The sequence below is a fragment of the Numida meleagris genome, chromosome 9, assembly GCF_002078875.1.
Source record: "Numida meleagris isolate 19003 breed g44 Domestic line chromosome 9, NumMel1.0, whole genome shotgun sequence".
NCBI lineage: Eukaryota > Metazoa > Chordata > Aves > Galliformes > Numididae > Numida > Numida meleagris.
The window spans coordinates 16,068,494-16,087,453 of NC_034417.1; the positions used below are offsets into that span (position 1 = coordinate 16,068,494).

An 18,960-nucleotide genomic window follows, 5' to 3' on the forward strand; every position below is an offset into this window, starting at 1 on the left:
GGTGTTCGCATTTAGGCAAAATGTTTCAGTCATTTGGTAACCACTGCGTTACCGTGCCTGACTGTTCTTTTGCTAATGAGAAGTGTATACACACCATTTCTTCTCGTATGGGTTTTTCCTTGTGTTTCTGCTGCCTACCCTTAATGTAAGTAAGGGTTATTGAATTTTTTCTAGGTTTTAAGGGTAACGTTTAGCAGGAGGTATTTGTAAAATAAGAGTAAAGCATTTTCTGATAATAGAAAATAAGAAATAATGAATGCGTTTTGTTGTTTGGGTGAAAAATTACTTTTTAATATATTAATTATATCTTAGGGATAACAGATGAACATGGGCTTCAGAGGGGGAAGAATTTCAGTCTTCGGGCTATTAAAATGAAGCGGTGAGGAACTGTGGCTCGTGGATTTCTACCGCAGCTTTCCAGTTCCCTGACCAAAAAGGAAAAACTTCAGAAAAGTCTCTGCTCCGTTTGTGATGGGAGTATAGCAGTTCTGAGACTGGCAGCCCAGGTGCCGCGGGGGTGCTGGGAGCAGGGAGCGCTGGGATGGAGATGTGTCTGTGTTTAAACCTGCGGAGCTCGGGCTGTGGCTGCCTGGCATCACCTGGAATTACTCCTGCTGGAGTAACCTGAGCTGGGCAGAGGTGAGGCTTTCTTAAGCCCCAGAGGGAGGATAAAAGACACACGTTGCTTGAAGTGGGCCAGTGCCTCTGGCTGCACCTCCCATCTGCCTGCTTGTGAACCTGCCTCACCCCACATATGCTCAATTTTTTTGATGTAGCGTTTTGATTTCATTTTCATCCTAAAGGTGAAATAAATGTAAGACCTCCCCTTGTAGCGACCCTTTCAGCCTTGGATGAGGGGCTTCATTTTGTTCCCTGCTCTGCACTGTTCAGTCCTCAGGTGAGTGGCAGAGAGCCCTCCTGACTTGAGCTTGTGGGAGGAAGCAGAGAGCAGTGAGGATTGGAGCCCTTCCAGTTTCATTAGAGTTTTGCCTGAGTAAGGACGTCGGCATTTGTCTACAAAAGATTCAGCTTAGTTTTCACCCAGACAGTGCTGCAAACTCCCCAGAAAGATATATATATATTTTTTTTCTTGCTAACACAATCACAAAATAATACAAACTTTTTCCCCACAAAGTGTTGATTGTTCTGTAATGAAATCCTAAGTAATTTTGTAGTTGCTTTGGGGAAAAAGCAAAAACTGTTCTTAGCACCTGCTGTATGATATCACAAAGCTACTGCTCATAATGATTCTAATATGTGGAGCAGTTGCATAGTATCATCGTATTACAGTTTCTGTAAGGAAAAATCACGGACAAGCGACTGCCAGTACAAACTCTTCACCACAGATTCTATTTTTTCCCTCCTTGCTGCTGCTCTGTCTCAAAATATCTTTGCATTTTCCTTGTTAGAGTCTGTAGGTTTGATTGGTGGAAATAACAGCCAGCAAATAATGAAGAGGGGAGGAAAAAAAAAATTGCCATGTGTAAAGAAAAAAAAAAGGCATTTTTCTATAGAAGCTAATGTTCTATAAAGAGATGCAAAAGGAAGAGAAAAAGATACTAGATAGCACAGCTGCATTGAATTGCAAGACAGCTGGAATTTTTCAATGTAACCAGATTTTAGATGAGTTTTCTTTTCATTTCTCTATAATAAGATCTTTGTAAACCACAGTCCTAAACAAAATCGTCTTGGTGATGATGAAAATAGGAAAGAGCAGTCCTGCTTGTGACAGTCAAAATATGAGGCCAGATCCTTCGCAGCTATAAACCTGTGTCAGCAGAGCAGAGCAATTTCCACCGGCTGCAGAGCTGCTGTGTTGCAGGCACTGAGGTGTGAGGGCTGCGGCAGTACGAAGAGATGCTGTCTAGTGGTCAGGATGCCCCGAGTGCCCTCGGCTGAATGGATAAGAATGAAAGAAATTTCAGGCAGAGCCTCTGAATAGACTTAGAGCTGAATCAGAATTTGCCCTGGAAAATCCCGGGCAGCGCATAGCACAGCAGCTACTCCAGCCTTGGAAGAAATCCAAGATGCTTCTGCCTCACGTCCAGACTCTCGGTCTGACCTCTCGGAGTGATAAATAGTGAGTTCACATTTCACCCTGATCCTTCCTGAACCTGCCCCCTTGCAGAGGGCTCGGGGTAGGAGAGGTCAGGGCCCTCGCGGGCGTGCAAAGGTGTGATAAAAGGAGAGAAGTTCTTGTGCACTCTCTGCCTCGCTCCCTTCCTCATTACATTCACACGGGTCAGCCTCGTCTGACTCTTCAGCAGACAGAAGAGCAAGAGGCATTTCCAAGCTGTAGTTCTGTTCTGCCACCTGCTTGCCATGTGGTCTTTAGCAAGTTACCTAATCTCTGTCAGTTTCCTGAGCTATAAAACGCAGTATAAGTGAAGCCTTAAAGAAGAGCGCATGCTTCTTCCTGTTAAATATCTCATTGAGAAGTTGATGTTTTCAGCTGATTTGGACACCTTAGTATGCAGAACTCGCCAAAAAGAAACCCCCAGCAATACCCATTTGAGGAGGCTTTTTAATGCCAACCACAGCCAGCACCTTAGTGGGATGGAAGGAAGTACTGGCTCTCTGCAATTGTGAAAGTAGTCTCTCAATATTTTACACTGTATCCTGACAATCCTTTGAGCTAGAAATCAGGGGTTTATTTGTTTTTCTGATGTGGTTACATTAAGTTCTTAAACTGAATCAATACCAATGCCTTTCCTTGTGGCAGCAGGGGAATGCTGGGATCAGCTGCCAGATCACAAGTTCCAACTTACTCCTATCAGTAGTCATCCATCACCAAACTTGGGGGAGTACTGCAGAAATCTAAGCACGCCGACAATTTGCCAGGATGATTTAAGACCTGGCATTTAAGAGTTCCTGTTGTAGTTGTTCTTTTGACTTGTCTTCTAATTTGCTCCCATCTTGAAGACACTCAGTGCTTTAAGACTTAATCTTCATCTGGGAATGGAACTCAGCAGCAGGAACAGAGGGGCCTTATCCAAGAGTAAGGTTGCACAAGGGCAGACATGTCTTATTATTTTTGGGTCATCCGCAAGCATAAATGTGCCTTCAGTAATGGGCACTGGTATGGTGACTTTGCCTCTGACGTAAGAAGAGAAGCCAAAAAGCAGTGTGCATTGTTGATCAGAGCGTGCAGGTAAATGAAAATGGACAAGTGTATGTCACAACTTATTTAACTCCCTGCAGCCCGTAGCACAGATCCAGAACTGGGTTATCCTATCTGGATGCCCTGGATCACAAAGAACACTGATCCACAAATCCTCCCCCTCCTCTGAATCCTTCCTTCACCAAGGGTTTGGACGTGGTACCAGAAAGAGACTGTGCTTACAGAGACATCAGGGCTTCTTGCTGCAGTAAGCGCAGGTAGCAGCAGCAGTGCCCATGGCTGCCTGCGTGCTGGGAGCTGCTCCCTCTCTCACTAGCCATTAAGCAGGGGCCACGACTGAGCTGAAGTTGTGGGAGAAGCGATGTACAGTTGTCTCTCATGAGCACAGTGACGGATTAGCTGCTAGCTCTTACTTATTCTACCCACACACAGAAAAGCAGAGGAACCTGCTGGTAACTCCCACTGTCCCATTACCATTTTTGGCTGCTGCCTCAGCTTGTGTCCTGAGCATCCTTTCTGCACACTCCTGTGACAGTCACCCACCATAGTAACACGAAAGTCAAGAAACATAAAAGCTGCAGATGAAAGTGAACACAATCACGATGGAGTGAGTGCCATTTAAGCAGAGTGCGCTGTACTTCTGGGGAGCCATGTATCTTCCCTCAGCTTAGTGCTAGATTGGCTCAGTAACCGATCCTGAGAAACGTCTCGCTGTTATTTAATTACCTCTGAATAGATTGCATGAAATATTTTCACGATCAAATATGTTCACAGAGAAACTGGTGAGAGAAATATTTGACATTCTGAAATCCAAGCATTATTAGTTTTCTGACTAGATCCACTGATGGCACGTTACGAAAGGTTTTCTCTTTTTGCAAAGTGTTTCCTGCTCTCACCACTGAAATGACATTAGTTTATACTGTTCCTCAGGCTTTTATATGAAGACTGGTATCAGTAGCAACATCCTTGAATACTTGCAAAGAAAATCCAAACATGGACATATGTTTAGAGTGCAGTAGTACTTAAAAGAGATAAGGTTACATCTTAAACCAAAACTCGAACATACTTACATGCAGTGGGCCTGTATGCATCTGTGTGCTTGATCTTGTAGACTTGCAGTACATGAAGACTGGCTTTTCTGCTTCCTCTTGCTACGGATTTTTTCTTTCTCGATTAGATGAGGGAAGCAATGTGACTTAAGTTTGCGAGTGAAACTGTTTGAGTTGGCAGCTCCTTTTCCATGAATACACATCCCACGCTTGCTCAGAATTGCATGGAGCTGGTTTTTCAAGTGTTCCCACTGTTACCTATGTTCCACGGAGTGAATGCATAAAGCAAACAGGAACATAATGGGAATGGTTTTTGTGGAAACTGTTATGCTGTATTTGCTCGGCTTTTCCCTGCACTCAGGATTTGAAAAGTTTTGCTGAATTTTATGTAAAGATTTCACATGGCATCACTGCTGACAAATAAACCTGGAGTAAGGCATCCTGTCATGTAAAGCATTCAGCTGAGCTACTAAACTGAGAGCCTGTGTTTGTTCTTTCCAAATAGCACAACACCTGCATCTATATAGAAAAAAAGGCACTGTTTGGATATCTGCTAAGGGAGACTATATAGAGACCAGAGCACAGCCAGTGCCTGATGGGGTCTGATATTCTGTTTCCAAACCATGTTAATAGTGACCTATAAAAAACAATAAAGACTGTTCAGTGGCGAAGCATTTTCTTCCTAAGCCAGGCAGCAGTAACCTTGGCCTATAAAATGTAAGGACATGCTACTGTTGTAAAGATCCACTTCTCCTTTTTGATGCGTTTTTGAGTAGGGGAAATGCTACTCAAACGCCCTTGAAAATCTTCCAGAACCGCTCTTGGAACATTTTCTTTCTTGGGTTTGATCTTTATTTAGATCTTTCTTTCATTTGATATCTATCTGTCTAATTCTGTCTGTTGGTCCAGAATGCCTTAATGTGACAGTAACAACTGCCCGTGGTTCTTTAGAACTTTCTGCTTTAATTTAAGCCTTTTTTTCCTAGGAAACTATCACAAACAAGAAAGCTGTGTAACAAGGAAGCTATATTCCAAGCTTACTGAAAGAGTAAAGAAGCTATTAGAGAATTTGTGAATAATTATTTTTAAAGCGACTCCTTGAATACTGTATTGTCAGAGCTAAGTGGAATACTGGAAGGGTCAAATTCATGTCTGTACCCAGTTACGACATCCGAGTGGGCCCCAAGGTTTCAGTCTGCCAGAGACTGTCAGATACACTTAACATTGTGCTCTTGAATGTTTGATTGACTTTAATGCAGAAGTGTTTGTGGGATCAGGGCTGGTATTCTTGAAGATGCATTTTTCTGCTGCTCTGCTCTGTACAGCCAACAGTGCTTCTATTGCAGGGATTCTTTTAATTGAAGGGGAAGCAGAGGAACGCTCTGGTCATAAAGAATATGATATAAAATGGGAGAAGGAGATAAGGGAAGAGCAAATAAGAGAAAGGGACACGTTACGTCTTGAGGTGAGGACCAAATCCGTTTACCTTAAAGTCAGTGACAGGACAGTTGCACAGAAACTCCCTTCTCTGAGCAAAGTTGACTTACTTCTGACCCCGTGCCAATGAATTCCTAGTAAAACGTCACCACCTGCCCTTTACTTATCTCTCGGCTTCTGATCTTCTGATGCGGACATTTTATGTCCCATAAAAATACACGTGGGGGAAAAAAAAGCAAACACTGTTTCTGTGCAAGAGATTTCTCCCAGGGCACATCAGTGACAGCTTCAGAGCAGAAGTTAACAGGCAGTTGGAGGTGCAGTTGGCATGCCAGCACTAAAAAGGGACCAAATGAGTCGCGGTGTGAGGGAGAAGATGTCATCCTGGACACGGCACACAATATGACTGGGATAAAGAAACAATGCAAAAACCAGCAGTGGCTAACAGATGAGGTATTAGGCCTAGCAGGGAGAAGACAAGAGCTTAAATCAAAAAGACATCCTGATGAGACTGGATGTAAGCTGAGCACACTAGCCTCCAACGAGGGATATGTGAGGTGGTTAGACGAAACACTGCAGGAATTCATCCGTGGAGAGCGGTGCAGGAGTTGAAGCAACAGAGCAGGAGAGGTGGGTGCAAAGGGACTTTTCAGCACTGTCAAGGAAATTGCCCAAACACTCCCTCCTGGAGGCAGTGTCATCAGGGCAGCATATGGCAAAAGTGAAAGAAAAAAAAAATGTAGAAGATAGTCCCAGAGCAAAGCAATCGCAACATACACGCGCTCAAAAAAATCTGGGGTTTAGAGTTACTTTTTAACCACTCCTTTTCCTCAGGCTTTGTAACACAGATCTTCCTGTAGCAAAAGCACTTGGTGTTTTCATGTAAGGCCACAGGCTGGGTGGGTTAGTGGGAGACGTGCTCCTGATGGTGGGCAGCCAGGCTCTAAAACAAATGAGGCAAAAGCAAGGCTCTTAAATTCAGTATAAATAGAGCTGGGCAGCAGGTTCTTTAGACAAAGTGAGAGTGGCAAAGGGTAAGTCTTCCAAGAGCAAGTACATGGCACAGTGACCTAAGTGACTTTCAGAATCCAGGTCTTAGCAACTATCCTCCTAAGCCACTGGCAAGCTTTTGCTAAATTGCAGAAGGAGTCTGTGGGCAATCTGGGATTCTGTGCCTAATCTTTGGAGCTAGTGTAGGCCAGAAGCTCATCTCCCACGTACATATTTTTGTAATTCTTTCTGATGGTGTAATGCAAAAATATTTTTATATGTTCAATATTTAAAATATTTATCCTATTAACGTGATATAACATTGTCAATATTTTACATAATTTGCATCTAATGTTCATTTACAGGCAGACATAAATATAAATTTATCAGTATGTGTGCATATGGCTGTAACATATGATTAATGTACTGTCAGCATAATCTAACAGCTCAGAACCATCAGTTGTGTAAATAGTCCTTTCTAGCCATGTTTCCTACTGCTATTTAGCCTTTTTCCTTCCCTTCCTCCCTCTCTTTCACAGTTTGTCTAACCCACACTTGCTTCAGTAGCCAGCCTTAAAATAGCAGGCGAGGTTTGTGCAGTGGCGACTCGGGTTTTACACATGCTTCACAATGCCTAAAAGATCAGGGCTCTGCTCTCGGAGGCTTTTGGATACGAAAGGAATAGAAGTTAACAGAATTGTTCTTGCTCCTAGAAATCTCCACACGCAGCTAACAAGGAGTTGTCCAGATAGCATTCTTAATTCCCTCTCCACCTTTAGCCAGTAGAGCAGTGAATGTACCATTTCCCAGCACACCAGGACTTCTGGCTGGCCTGGGGCTCTGCCACGTCTTCGTCCTGTCTAGCAGAGCAGTCTGAGCGCTTGGCCTCCTCACACAGCATCTGCAGTGGCCAAGGTGTATCGCACTGTTACACACCGTGGGTCCACGTGGGAGCCCAGTCGCAGGAGAACAGCAGCTGCCCCAAATACTTTGCAGATCTCTTAGGTGGAAAGGAGCTGAGCTGTCAAAGCCAAGCCCCAAGTATTCTCTGCAGGAGTTCTGTTTTCAATAATCTTTCCCAAGAATAGAAGATAGCGTTTGTTCGTGTAACAGAGATGTCTAGCATACACATGAGTAATGTCTGTATCATTGCAGTGTTGACTCGTATTTCACGATAGAATATATTTTGCATGCTTTATGGCCTAACCCTGAAATTTTTATTTGATGCAAGTGATTCTTGGTCCTCAAAATAGTGCTATTGACTTCATGGGACTCGCTGGACTTCCCATGACAGTGAAGTTTATAGTCACAGTCGCATTTCTCCTTAATGGCCCAGAGCACCGGGCTGACCTTCGGAGAGGTTCTGTGCTGTGGTGCCCGAAGCACTCTCTTTTTTCCAGTCGCAGTACCTGCTCCTCCTCAGCAGCTCTCCAAAGCAGACTGCGAACGCTTGTGGTACGTACTAACCACTTCCAGACTGCCCTGGTCAGGGACAGACACCTGTCTTATTTCACACATTCTGCTTCCTGAAACCCCTGCTTGGATTTGCACCCTGGGAAATGGCTAAATTTATGGAGGCTTAATTTCCACCCGTTTTTGGAGCTCTATTCTTGTGCTGTGTTCAGTGAACAAGCACACTGTGTTGCTGCCAGCCGCTCCTTGGTTGGTGACCATGGAAAAAAGCCACCAGCAGTGAATGCCCACATCATGCTGCACTCGTGTATTGCCATGCTGAAAACCGTGGACCTATCTATATCTGATCCTTCTTTTAAGGATTTGAGATTTTGAACTGGTAACTGGTAATGAACTTTCTGACAGACGGTGGCTTTCCCTCTTCTTGTTTCCCTTCCCTATCTCCCAGCAACATGTAAAATGATTACACTTATTTCCTCCAAAAAATTCTGACCTGTCTCTAAAAAAAACAATGAAAGCTAAATGTTTCAAGATTTCATCAGAAAACTAATTCATAAAAATTCAATTTTTTCCTGTGAAACATGCTTTTCGCAGAACTTTATTTGGAAAATCAGTTTTCCATCAAAAGCATTCTCATCGGAGAGTTTTTCTCCCAGCCCTTTATTCAGCATCCAGTCCTGCTAACAGTTCCTGAGGTGCAACATCTGCTGACTTCAGTCAAAGTTGCACCCCAGTAATTGAAAGCAGAATTCTGTCTGTTATTTGTAAGGTGTGCTCAATGGACAAAACCTTACAGCGACTGAAGTGTTAGGATTAGCAGCAAAGTGATTCTCATTTAATCCTCCACTCCACTCACATGGATCAGATATGAAATGTTTAATAAACTGCAGTTTGACGGTAAGGGTGACGTACCCATCGGCATATTTCTCAGTCAAAATGTTTGAGTAAACTGCTTTTCATAGTAGGTTTGTGTTTCCATTTACTTTACTACATAAAAACAGATTGGGTAGGTTGTGCGGCTTCCTCCATTTTCATGTTGGGTATTTCTTCCTTTGACATATTAGTTGTAAATTATGAAGGCTGTTTTCTTCTTCTAGATGCTTCATGTACACCATGCGTACATACAAGGACATGTTTTGCAGCCAGTGTGTAGGCTCCTGTGAAATGAAGAAAGCATCTCCCCAAACCTACAAATCTGGGGCAGCTTCCTTTAGCTCCCAGATGTCTTTGGCATTTCATCCTCATGGACTCAGACTTGTCTTGCAGACGTCTCGTACCACGCATATCACGTTCTGCTTTTACATTTCTGTGTGATTTCTTCCACGCCAGGCTGTGTTAAGTGTATGTCTTTAAGATATTGGTAGTTTTTTGAAACACGAGTGATCTTACTGCTAATATACATACCCTGCTTCTAATAATTACACATTTAAATTTAAATTGCACTTCTCTCTGTGTGCTAGTGACACAGTTCTTTTGTGGCTCTTCCAGTCTGTGCTTGTTCCAGAAATTCACTGATCAGCAGAGTTTCAGCTCCCACTTTGAATTTCTTGCTACCAAAAAACTTCATCTTGAAGATCTTAATCTGTGCTTAGAGGGCAGGTTCCATGAATGTATTTCCTCTGAGAAAAGTGTGTCCCAGGCGCGAAGCTCCCAAGTTTGCAACCAACACCTGCTCTAGTGAAAATCTGCAAGGCAAAGAACACTGAAATGCTGTTTCCAGAGTATGGGTAGAGTGGGAAAATAGGTTTCTGTAGCAGTTCTAAGGAACAAAATGCTTTTGGTCCCTGTTTTTAAAAGATCAGCACGAACAGAAACGTTTGCAAGGAACTGCAAATCTGCTCAATGTTGGAACACCTTTAGTGTAACCAAAACTGTTTTATTTTGAAGGGACAGAGATCGTAGGCCTGCTAGAAACATTTTAATAAGAGCAAAGTTGTGGTCTAACTGCGTACTAAAAATATTTATGTACAGTCTTCAGGCATACAAGTAGACCCAAATTGGTAGTGTTATTGAAGGGAATTAAGTTTTATAAGCATCTGAAACACGAAGCTTTTGTGTGTTACACTTCGATTTTTGCCAGCAGCGGTTTTGCAGTAGTCCAGTGAGCGACATCACCACTAATGACATTTCAGAAGAAGCAAACAAAATATTTATTATCTAATTCATTATAAATCTTAATCGCCAGCTGTAGCAGCACAGTATTTTACAGGAGTTCTTTAAAGTCTTGACCTGTTTTAAATCAGTGATGAAAGATGTTGGTATCGTTCCTATGATCTGTGTTTTAAATTCTTCCTGGAGGTAACAAGTCATTTCTCTGAGCAGTTGATTTCCAAACTCTCAGAGTGTTACCCCAGCATTTATTTGGTCTGCTAAATTTTTGCATTAACGGGCAAGCACACAAGTCCAAAATGCAGAATTCGTGTTGTGATGTTAAGTGCTGGTAGAAAAAAAATGTAGGTGCTTACAATAGCATGGAACAATTCACGGAGCCACTTAAAGCTGATTAAATTGCGTTGATCAGTCATTGTAAATAAATGAGAAGGAACAAAACCGAATATTGTGAGGAATAAGGATGGGACGTGATTTTTCAGCAAGAAAAGCTTTCCTGGCTTAGCACAAAAATATAATGTGTTAACAGAGTCTTAAAATCAATATACAACGAATTAGCAGTCAGCAGAGAACAGCCAGATGACAAGGGGAATGATTCATTTCTCAGAATGACTAAGATCTCAGGCAGCTTGTTGTGTGGAGTATTTGGAGCCTGTGAATACAGTTAAAAGAAATTCCTTTAATTTGATCTGGAAGTATGTTTATGACAGATGTAAAGCACTTGAATTCTGCTGAGGATTTCCTCTTGTGCTGCAGCCTTCCTGACTCTGCTCTTTACAGCTGTTCCTTAAGTACTAACTACTAAGCTAGACAGCCTAGTCCTCTTACACCCTATTACATCAAAATGCAGTTTCCAGCTCTAGCTGAGTAATTAGATAACCCAGCACTGCTAAGTTAATGATAATGAAGTGAAGAGGAAAGGATCCCTAAATAATCAGATCCTTTTTCAGGGATTGAAATGAAAATACATTTTGATGTTTTTCCAAAGACACTCAGGCGTCTTCTTCTACCTCTTTCTTTCATTTCAGCTTAAAAATTACCGCTAGTTGATCAGAAGCACAACGTCCTTAGGTGTTCCAGATGCAAACGAATGTGGATTGCCTTCATATGGGAAATGACAGCCCCTGACATTTGTCTGAATATTAATGGTGAATCGAATAGAGGAATCATTACAGCTGATGTTTTTCGGTTATTAAGTTTAAAATGTCAGAAGCCTGTGTTTAAGTTTTCCCGACACAAATGAATATTTTTTGCAGTTCTTTTTAATACTTAAGTTTCAATTTAAATTCAGATTTCCACTTTTTTCTTGTTTTTTGGACATTCTGACTGCCTAGGAACTTCTGTTTTTGGTGGGTTGGGTGAAATCTCAAACCTACAGTGAACTGGGGGCAGAGTCTTGTCTTCAATTGTAGCTAGCACCTTCTGGTTTTGTGCAGTCATCCCGTCTGTTGCTCTTTCTCATTTGGTCGTTTAGGATGCTCTTGTGTCCCATGAAATCATGGCGCAGAGCCAGGCCAAAGGTAGGTGCAGACCCACGCTGTTAAACTCTGGCTCTTAAATGCCTCTCTTAATTTTCTGTGGTCTGTATTTTCCTTCCCTAGCGCTTAGTGCCATCTACTAGCAGTTTTCTGCTTCAGCAAGTGCAGTGACCCTTGCTGTAGTACACCTTACTGAGCCCTGCAATGAGAAGGAAGATCTGAAGGTCAGATTTAAGGAGAGGGATGAACCCGAGCTCAGAGGGAAGCACTCCTGATGGAGCAGAGGAGAATGAATGGCCCTTGTGCAGGGAAAAGAGAGGCTCGTGCTTGGCGGCAGAAGGGTGAAGCTGAGAACAGGGAGGGAAATTCTAGATGTCTGTAAGATGAATAGCACTAAATTCAGTAGGAAGCCTGATAGGCACAACCACCATAGCAGAAATCTCTCCAGCACACACGCTGTGCTTCCATGCATTAATCTCTTCTTTCTCAGCCTTCCCATTCAAAGCCTTGAGCCTTGTGAACTGCACCTGAGTTGCTGGGCTTGGCTTGAGATCCAAAACAGAGAGGTGCCAGTTGCTGCCGTGGAGCCACAGACTCTCCCACTTAAACACCGGAGCGCTTCTCCAGCCCCACTGGTTCTGCTGCAAGGGGTGGCAGGTCCCCATGCTGTAAATCCTCCAAAGGCAAGGCCGGTGGGTGCCTGTACACATGCAAAATGTCAGCGACGTTTTTGGGCTAACATATCCAGAAGCACTTAAGTGATTCAGAAGCCTAAGTCCCCAGCAGTTTTGACTTCTGCGCTGTCGCTAAATTGCTTTGACTTTCGGAGAGACTAGGGCTATTCAAATGTTTATTCACTTCTAAAACCATTCCCTGTGGTGCTTAGCAAATATCAGTATATTCCCTCTTCAGGGGACTAGGGTGGGTAACAACCCACTTCTCTTGAGTAACGCGGAGGAGAGCTGAAGATCTGTTCCCTCCTGTTATCACTGCTTTTGGGAGAAAATGTGCAGGTTTTTTCTTCAAGACTCCTGAAGTTCCTTGTTTTTTTCAGGTGCCTGTTCCCCATTTTAATTTTGTTTTCTTTGTCCCCTTTCTAACATTTCTGCCTTTTAATTTGGGTGGGAGAGGGAAAGGGAATGTTTTTTTCTTTCCCTGTTATTGTGGCAAAGAATGGGGGATGGAGGCAGGCTTTCTTGGACTTTTATATTCAAAATATCTATAAATAATTAGTTGCAGGGACCTAGCTTTCCCCTCCTTTAAAGGCCTAATTTAGGTTCTTTATCAAAATGATTTAAAATGCCTTTCTCAGTAGGAAACCATATTTCAGAGCTTTTATTTATTAGACTTCTCAAAAAGTGTGTTTTTAATGCACATCCTGACTTTCTGCCAAAACTGTCCACTGAAACATTGGGACTGGAGCAACCCTTTGTATAGGGAGTTATATTTATTGGATTTTTACATATTGATAAAAAACGATTCATCTAAATAAATCATGCACAGAATTGGCACATAAATCTCCCAGTCTTCACTACACACTGTACTATATTACCATCCTGACAACCTTCTCTCAATTACAGAAAAACTTTTCTCATGGTGTACATTTCTCTAGCTCTTTTCAAGTATCAGTAGTTTCCCTGGCTGGCTTGTTGTTCTGAACTGTAGGAATTTGGGGTGTGGATTTTGTTTTATTATGTAGGGACAGGAAAACCTTTCTGTATTTTAAGGAAGAGCAAAACAGCCGTGAGCTCTGCAAAATGTGTGAGGACTTCTAAGTACTAAAGCAAAGTCAGATTTCATAGTGGATGCATGAGTATCTGAATGTTGCTGTGTTGTGAGCCCATTATCGCACCGATTACTTCCTCCTGTTTTAAGAAGCACAACATTTCCAGTACTGGATAGCTACTCCGGGGAGTACACTTTGCTTAAGCAGTTCCAGGATTTTCAGCATAAGTGTGTGTGTTTGTCTTAGTGTACATAGATTGGACCCATCCATTCTGGGACACCCTCTGTCGCCCTTCCAAACTATTTCCTGCTCTCTGAGCAGAAGCTGCGTGTAAGACAATCTGAGCCTAATTATATTAAGCACATACAACTCCATAAACCAGACTACGCAATAGTATGATTCAGCATAATCCTCTGGCAATTTACAGTGGAGAAGGCTTCGCCTGGCTGTATTTTGAGTGCCTCTCATTACAGATCCTGGGGATGTGAGAGCCTTCTCTGAAAACGAAAGTTCAGTCTTTCCCAGTGCTGGTTCAAGAGCTGTGGCTTTTCAAAGGGATTCTGTAGTACCGGGACCAGCAGTCCAGAAGGCTCTGGTGTTTCTGACGAAAGGGCTCTGACATCCAGGCAGCGCTTGTGAAAGTTCAGAGTTTGGAAACTGGGAACTCTGTAGTAAATCATTACAATAAAAGGTAGAACAGATTCTAGCAAGTGTTCAGTCACTCAGCATGGTGCCACTTAGAGGCAGAAGACCTTAAAACAACCAGCGAGATGCCTGCAGAAGAAACCTCTGCTGCCAGCTCTCAGCACTCTGTATCCTGTCATTTGACGCCTTTCATCTCGGGTTAGTTCGGCAGAGGAGCTGCAGTGCAGGCTGGGGCAGGATCAGAGCCTGGGCACTGCTGGTGAGGTTCAGTTCAGATGTCGCGTGGGAAAGGGCCTGTGCTGGGCTGTGCACCAAGTCAGGCCTCAGGAAACACTGGGGGCTAATAGCTTGCGCTGGGTAACCAACTGCCCCTCGTGGTTTTTGGCTTTAAGGTAGGTAGGGGCAGCTAGTGCAGGTGGACCCATTCAGCTCTTCCAGTCCCCTCCCAGGGCTCAGAGATTGGAAGCCAGGATGTGCAGCTGCAGAGCCAGCGATCTCCGGGAGTTGCTGGTCACAGCAGTGGAGGAGCAGGGCCCAGCTCCTGAGTGCCAGATGAGTGGGCCCATGTGCACTGCACAGTGAAGAATGCAGGGATTAAATGACCGGCAGGGCATCTCCTTAGGGTGTGCCCTGCTGTCTGTGAAGCCCCATATATCCAAGTTAAACATCTTTTTCCTCTAGCTGGACTATTTGAACTAGCAATGCCAGCAGCCCCACAGATAGAGAGGATCAATTGTCGGTGTTACAGGCCAGTATCTTCCACCAGCACTTTCTCTGATGTGGAATGGGTCCGATCGTTAAACCATGCTAAGATCACAACCATCCTTTTATTCAGTAGAAGAAAATAGATATCAAATGCTATGATAATTTTCCTGGTTAAAAAAAACAGTATCTGATATAAAAATGCTTTAATTTAGCAATTGGGAAACTGAGGCCCTGTGGTGCAATGGTCTGCAGGAGGGTCAGTGACACTCCTGCCAGCGTGAGCCACAGAGCGGTGTTCAGCTGTCACCATTTCCTACACCTGTCATTGGGAGCACACCTGGAGAAGAAAGCAAACATGGAGACCGTTCTCCTAAAAAAGAAAAAATTAAAATGCTTTCCTAGCAGGAATTATTACTGTGGGAGAAGGGGAATTCCGCTCATTGGCAGCGTCTCACGTCATATCAGCAGTTCATGGTTTTATGAGTAACTTTTTCAGGTCTCTCCCTGGCCCATTCTGTTTGTAAAAGGGTGATAGGATTAGTTTGAAAGTTCAGAAATAAGTGCACTTGTACAAGGAGGAATTAAATCTGTATTTATTACTTTTTATTGTAAGTAATTTTATTCATAAACAGATTAAATATTGGCAACTAAAAAGCAATATGTACCACAAGTAATTTTAGTGAATGATGACTCTAACATTTTTCTTGTTTAACATTCAAAGGTAGTGGCTGCGTTCTGCCTTAAAATGCATTTCATAAAAGGCCAGAAGTATTTTAAAATACATGCAAACTTGCCTCAGGAGAACAAATTTGTTTGGATGATAAACAAAACTTCTGGTTTTGGTTTGATTTAAAAAAAAAAAACAAACCTTGAAATATATGTGTGTCATAAAATATTTCCATGCACTTTCAAGAATAATTGAAGCATATGTACCCAAAGTGTAATACTTTTTATAATGGTTTCAGACTAAATTATCCATTATATGGGACTAACACATAAAAGCCTTTCTCTACATCAAGTGATAGATCAAAGGCAGGAACGATGGCTTGTCCACATGCATAAACCACACCTCTCAAATTCTGAGAACAAGGATATGCAGTCTGCATTTTAACTACATCTCCATGACATGAAACGGTACTCATGTGTCTCCTACTGTGGGAGAGTCAGGTAGTCCTGGCTACAAAGATTCCCTTTTACATTTCTCCCTTCTTTTTTTTTTTTGTTCTATCTCACGGATGACATTTCAGTGACTAGTCCCAGGTGAGTTTAATTTGAAAACTAAACTTCACTCAGTTCCTCCCCGGGCAGTGGGGAAACCTGTTGAGAAGGAGTGTGATTCTCAGTTATTTCATGGCAGATCTGTGAACCCAGCCCTGCAGCCTGGGGGAGGCTGTTGGGCACGCACGTGCTCCTGCACATCCTGAGCAGCTTCAGTGGCACACCGTGAGGACGCCGTCTGCCTGTTCCATGGGTGCCTCCTCCTGTTCACCTGAGGACGGGATGCCCTTAATGGTTAGGGTGTGGGGCTGCAGCTCAGACCGACTCCTCTCTACTGGCTGCTTTCTTGAGCTCAGAGGAATTTCATACTTTGTGTTCCACTTTCCTATCTGCGGCATTAGTCTGGTAGTATTTCCACCCTCGTAGGGATTCTTTAATTTCTTTGTCTACCTAAAACGCTTTCCCTCAGGTAGACGCGTTGAAGAATACAAATGGTGAGCATTATTGCTGGTAAGCAGCAAGGGATCACTTTGAGATACAGATCAAATAGTCCCAGCTTTCGGGGTACTTTTTGTGAGCTTTTCTCCTCACCTCTGTAATAGTAATAAGAAATGCGAACTCACTGGTATAGTGGCATAATGAGAGATGTTTGTGTTTGAAATTAGACTGCAGTAGAAGATTGAAGATGTGCAGTTTCATAGAAGTATAGCCCCAGATCTAGTCTTCCAGACAGTAGATTGGATGTTAGCCTAGTTATTCCCACTAACATCTGGTTTACGAGCGCTGATGTTCTACCATCATCAGAGAATAAAGCTCCTTAAAATAATCTATTCTCACTGAAATGTAAACGTACCTTTTATTATCTTCATGGTTGCTAAACAATGTGAAGTACACTGGGGAAGTGCTGAGATGAGGCACCAGAAGAAGAGGCTGTGATCACGGGAAGGTTGAAACTTCTCCTCTGATCATTTCTGACAGCTCAGAGTGGTTCTTCCACAATTGGAACCACTTGTGCTGCTTATTAATGTAATGAAACTTATCCTCCAGCAAAAACAGAACCAAAGGTTGACACAAGAGTGGAGGGAGAGGCTGAAACCTGATCTGGTTAGGGATCTCTTAAAGATGATGGAAGTCTAATAAAATCCAGTCTGCTTCCTACTTCCATTACAACTCCTACTCCCAGTCTGTCTTCACAAGCTGAAGTGGAATAATTCCTCCTTCCCCAGCCAAGCCAAACCCACCATTGTGCTTGAATATCAATATATCCTAACAGTATCTAACGGTCTTTGGCAGCTTGGCCTGTTTTGGGATCTTTCCTAATCTATGAAATTCTTTCTTTTGATTCCAATAGGTGCTAAAATGTCTCTCGTTTCATAGTGGACTTTTTATTTATTTATTTATTTTACTACTTTTTTCTGTTTCCAGATTACTTCAGAAAAGTTCAGTACTTATATATCTTCATTGTGGAGATAAACATTACTTGAGAACAGAAAAACCTGTACTTTTCCATTAGCAAATGATTACAGAAGAGATCTACATTTTTTGTCTTGTTGGATTCTTTGCTGCCAGAATCGTGAGGCTGCCAGGGATCGTGAGTTGTGAAGTCAAAAAAAAATACCCTAACAATTAAAAAATAAAAAAGAAGGAAACTGAGGTCTTGAAACTTTCAGAGAACCAGGTAGGGAAGCAGCTAACTAGAACTGTAAGGCTAAGCAGAACAGAACGTCAGAGTTGATATAACTCATTACATTTAAGTGGAAAATAAGGGATGAAAGTTTAGTTTTAAAAAAATAAGGAAATTCCCAAGAATGAGTTTACAAAAGTGCAATATTTTCTCTCAAAGCCATAGGGTTAGCAGGTTGGTATCCAACATCTGTGACTGATTAGGGGCATTTGAGATGGCAGGTGGCTTTAGGAAATGGAAACCTTACAGGGCTTTACAAATACTTTCTGTAGTTAGGCGAAGTTATTTGATTTATTCTCAGTGGTTTTTATTCTATAGCCTGGCTTAATATCTATCAACTTGTCTTAATCCATGTTAATATTTTCTTATAGACACAGCGTTGTGAAAATTCTCCAATCAGATTCCTAGAAGTTGCCCTGGAGAATAATAGTTACTGGGTTTACACTACTGAGGCCTGTGTTAAGGTGAAGGACATAAATCACGGCATTTAAAAATGCCAGTCAAATCTTTCAGACAGTAATGAGATCAAGAACCAGATCTGATCATATTTGCTCCTGACGATTTTAAGAAGACCTATAATTCTGTGTACTTCCACTATGTGTGGTCATGTTGAAACTGCATGTCTGTACTAAGCAGCCAAAGCCAGAAAAAGCTCTCCAAAACTACGAGGCAGGCCTTAAAGCATGCAGCATGGTTGATCTACACTGCTGGGCTTAATGGTGTCACATACTCAAAGAATGAGCAAGGAGAGCTAAGTGTACCATGTGGCAGCTGTTGCTCTGGACAGCAGGCCACCGGCTCCGTGGAGGCTACACGAGGTGCAGGGCCACAAAACATAACTCTCCTTCTGGCTTGGACAGGAACCAAAGCTTATCTCTGGGAAGAGAGAAGCAAGACAGGGAAGTAAACCCCACAGGAAATGGCTGGAACTGTTCGACAAATCAAGCCTACAGACAACAACTGGATCCTTCAGAAATAATAATAAAACAGAATTTGCAGCTGACAGTAGTATGGCTGATAGATGACTCAGGGCAGGCAGGAGTTAAAAAATCTCAATTATCTTTCCCAGATAGTATTCCTGGGGAATAACTCAAGGAGCAAATACCACAGAAACCCCAGCATAGGTTTGTTATTACTACAGAAGAAAAAAAAAAAAAGGAAAATCAGCATTCAGCCAAACCTTTCCATTCTCTGGTATTGTAAAACTAGTCCCGCAGTGCTGTCTGAGATGTTCTAACCTCGGCACTTGTCCAGATCCATTTCCATCTGCAGACTCTGTGCGTGTGTCTGTGTGTGTATGTTCTTCCACAGATTTATTTTAAATCTCCTTTCCTGAAGCTGTTCGGCATTCTGATTTATAGGATTTTCCTAAGCTTCACATAGCC

At 42.6% G+C, this 18,960-nt stretch overlaps 1 long non-coding RNA gene across 2 annotated transcripts in view; it reads left to right on the plus strand.

The window, feature by feature from the left end:
• LOC110403681 overlaps positions 1–18,960 on the plus strand; it is a 113,418-nt gene that overhangs the window by 49,254 nt on the left and 45,204 nt on the right. The window lies entirely within an intron of this gene.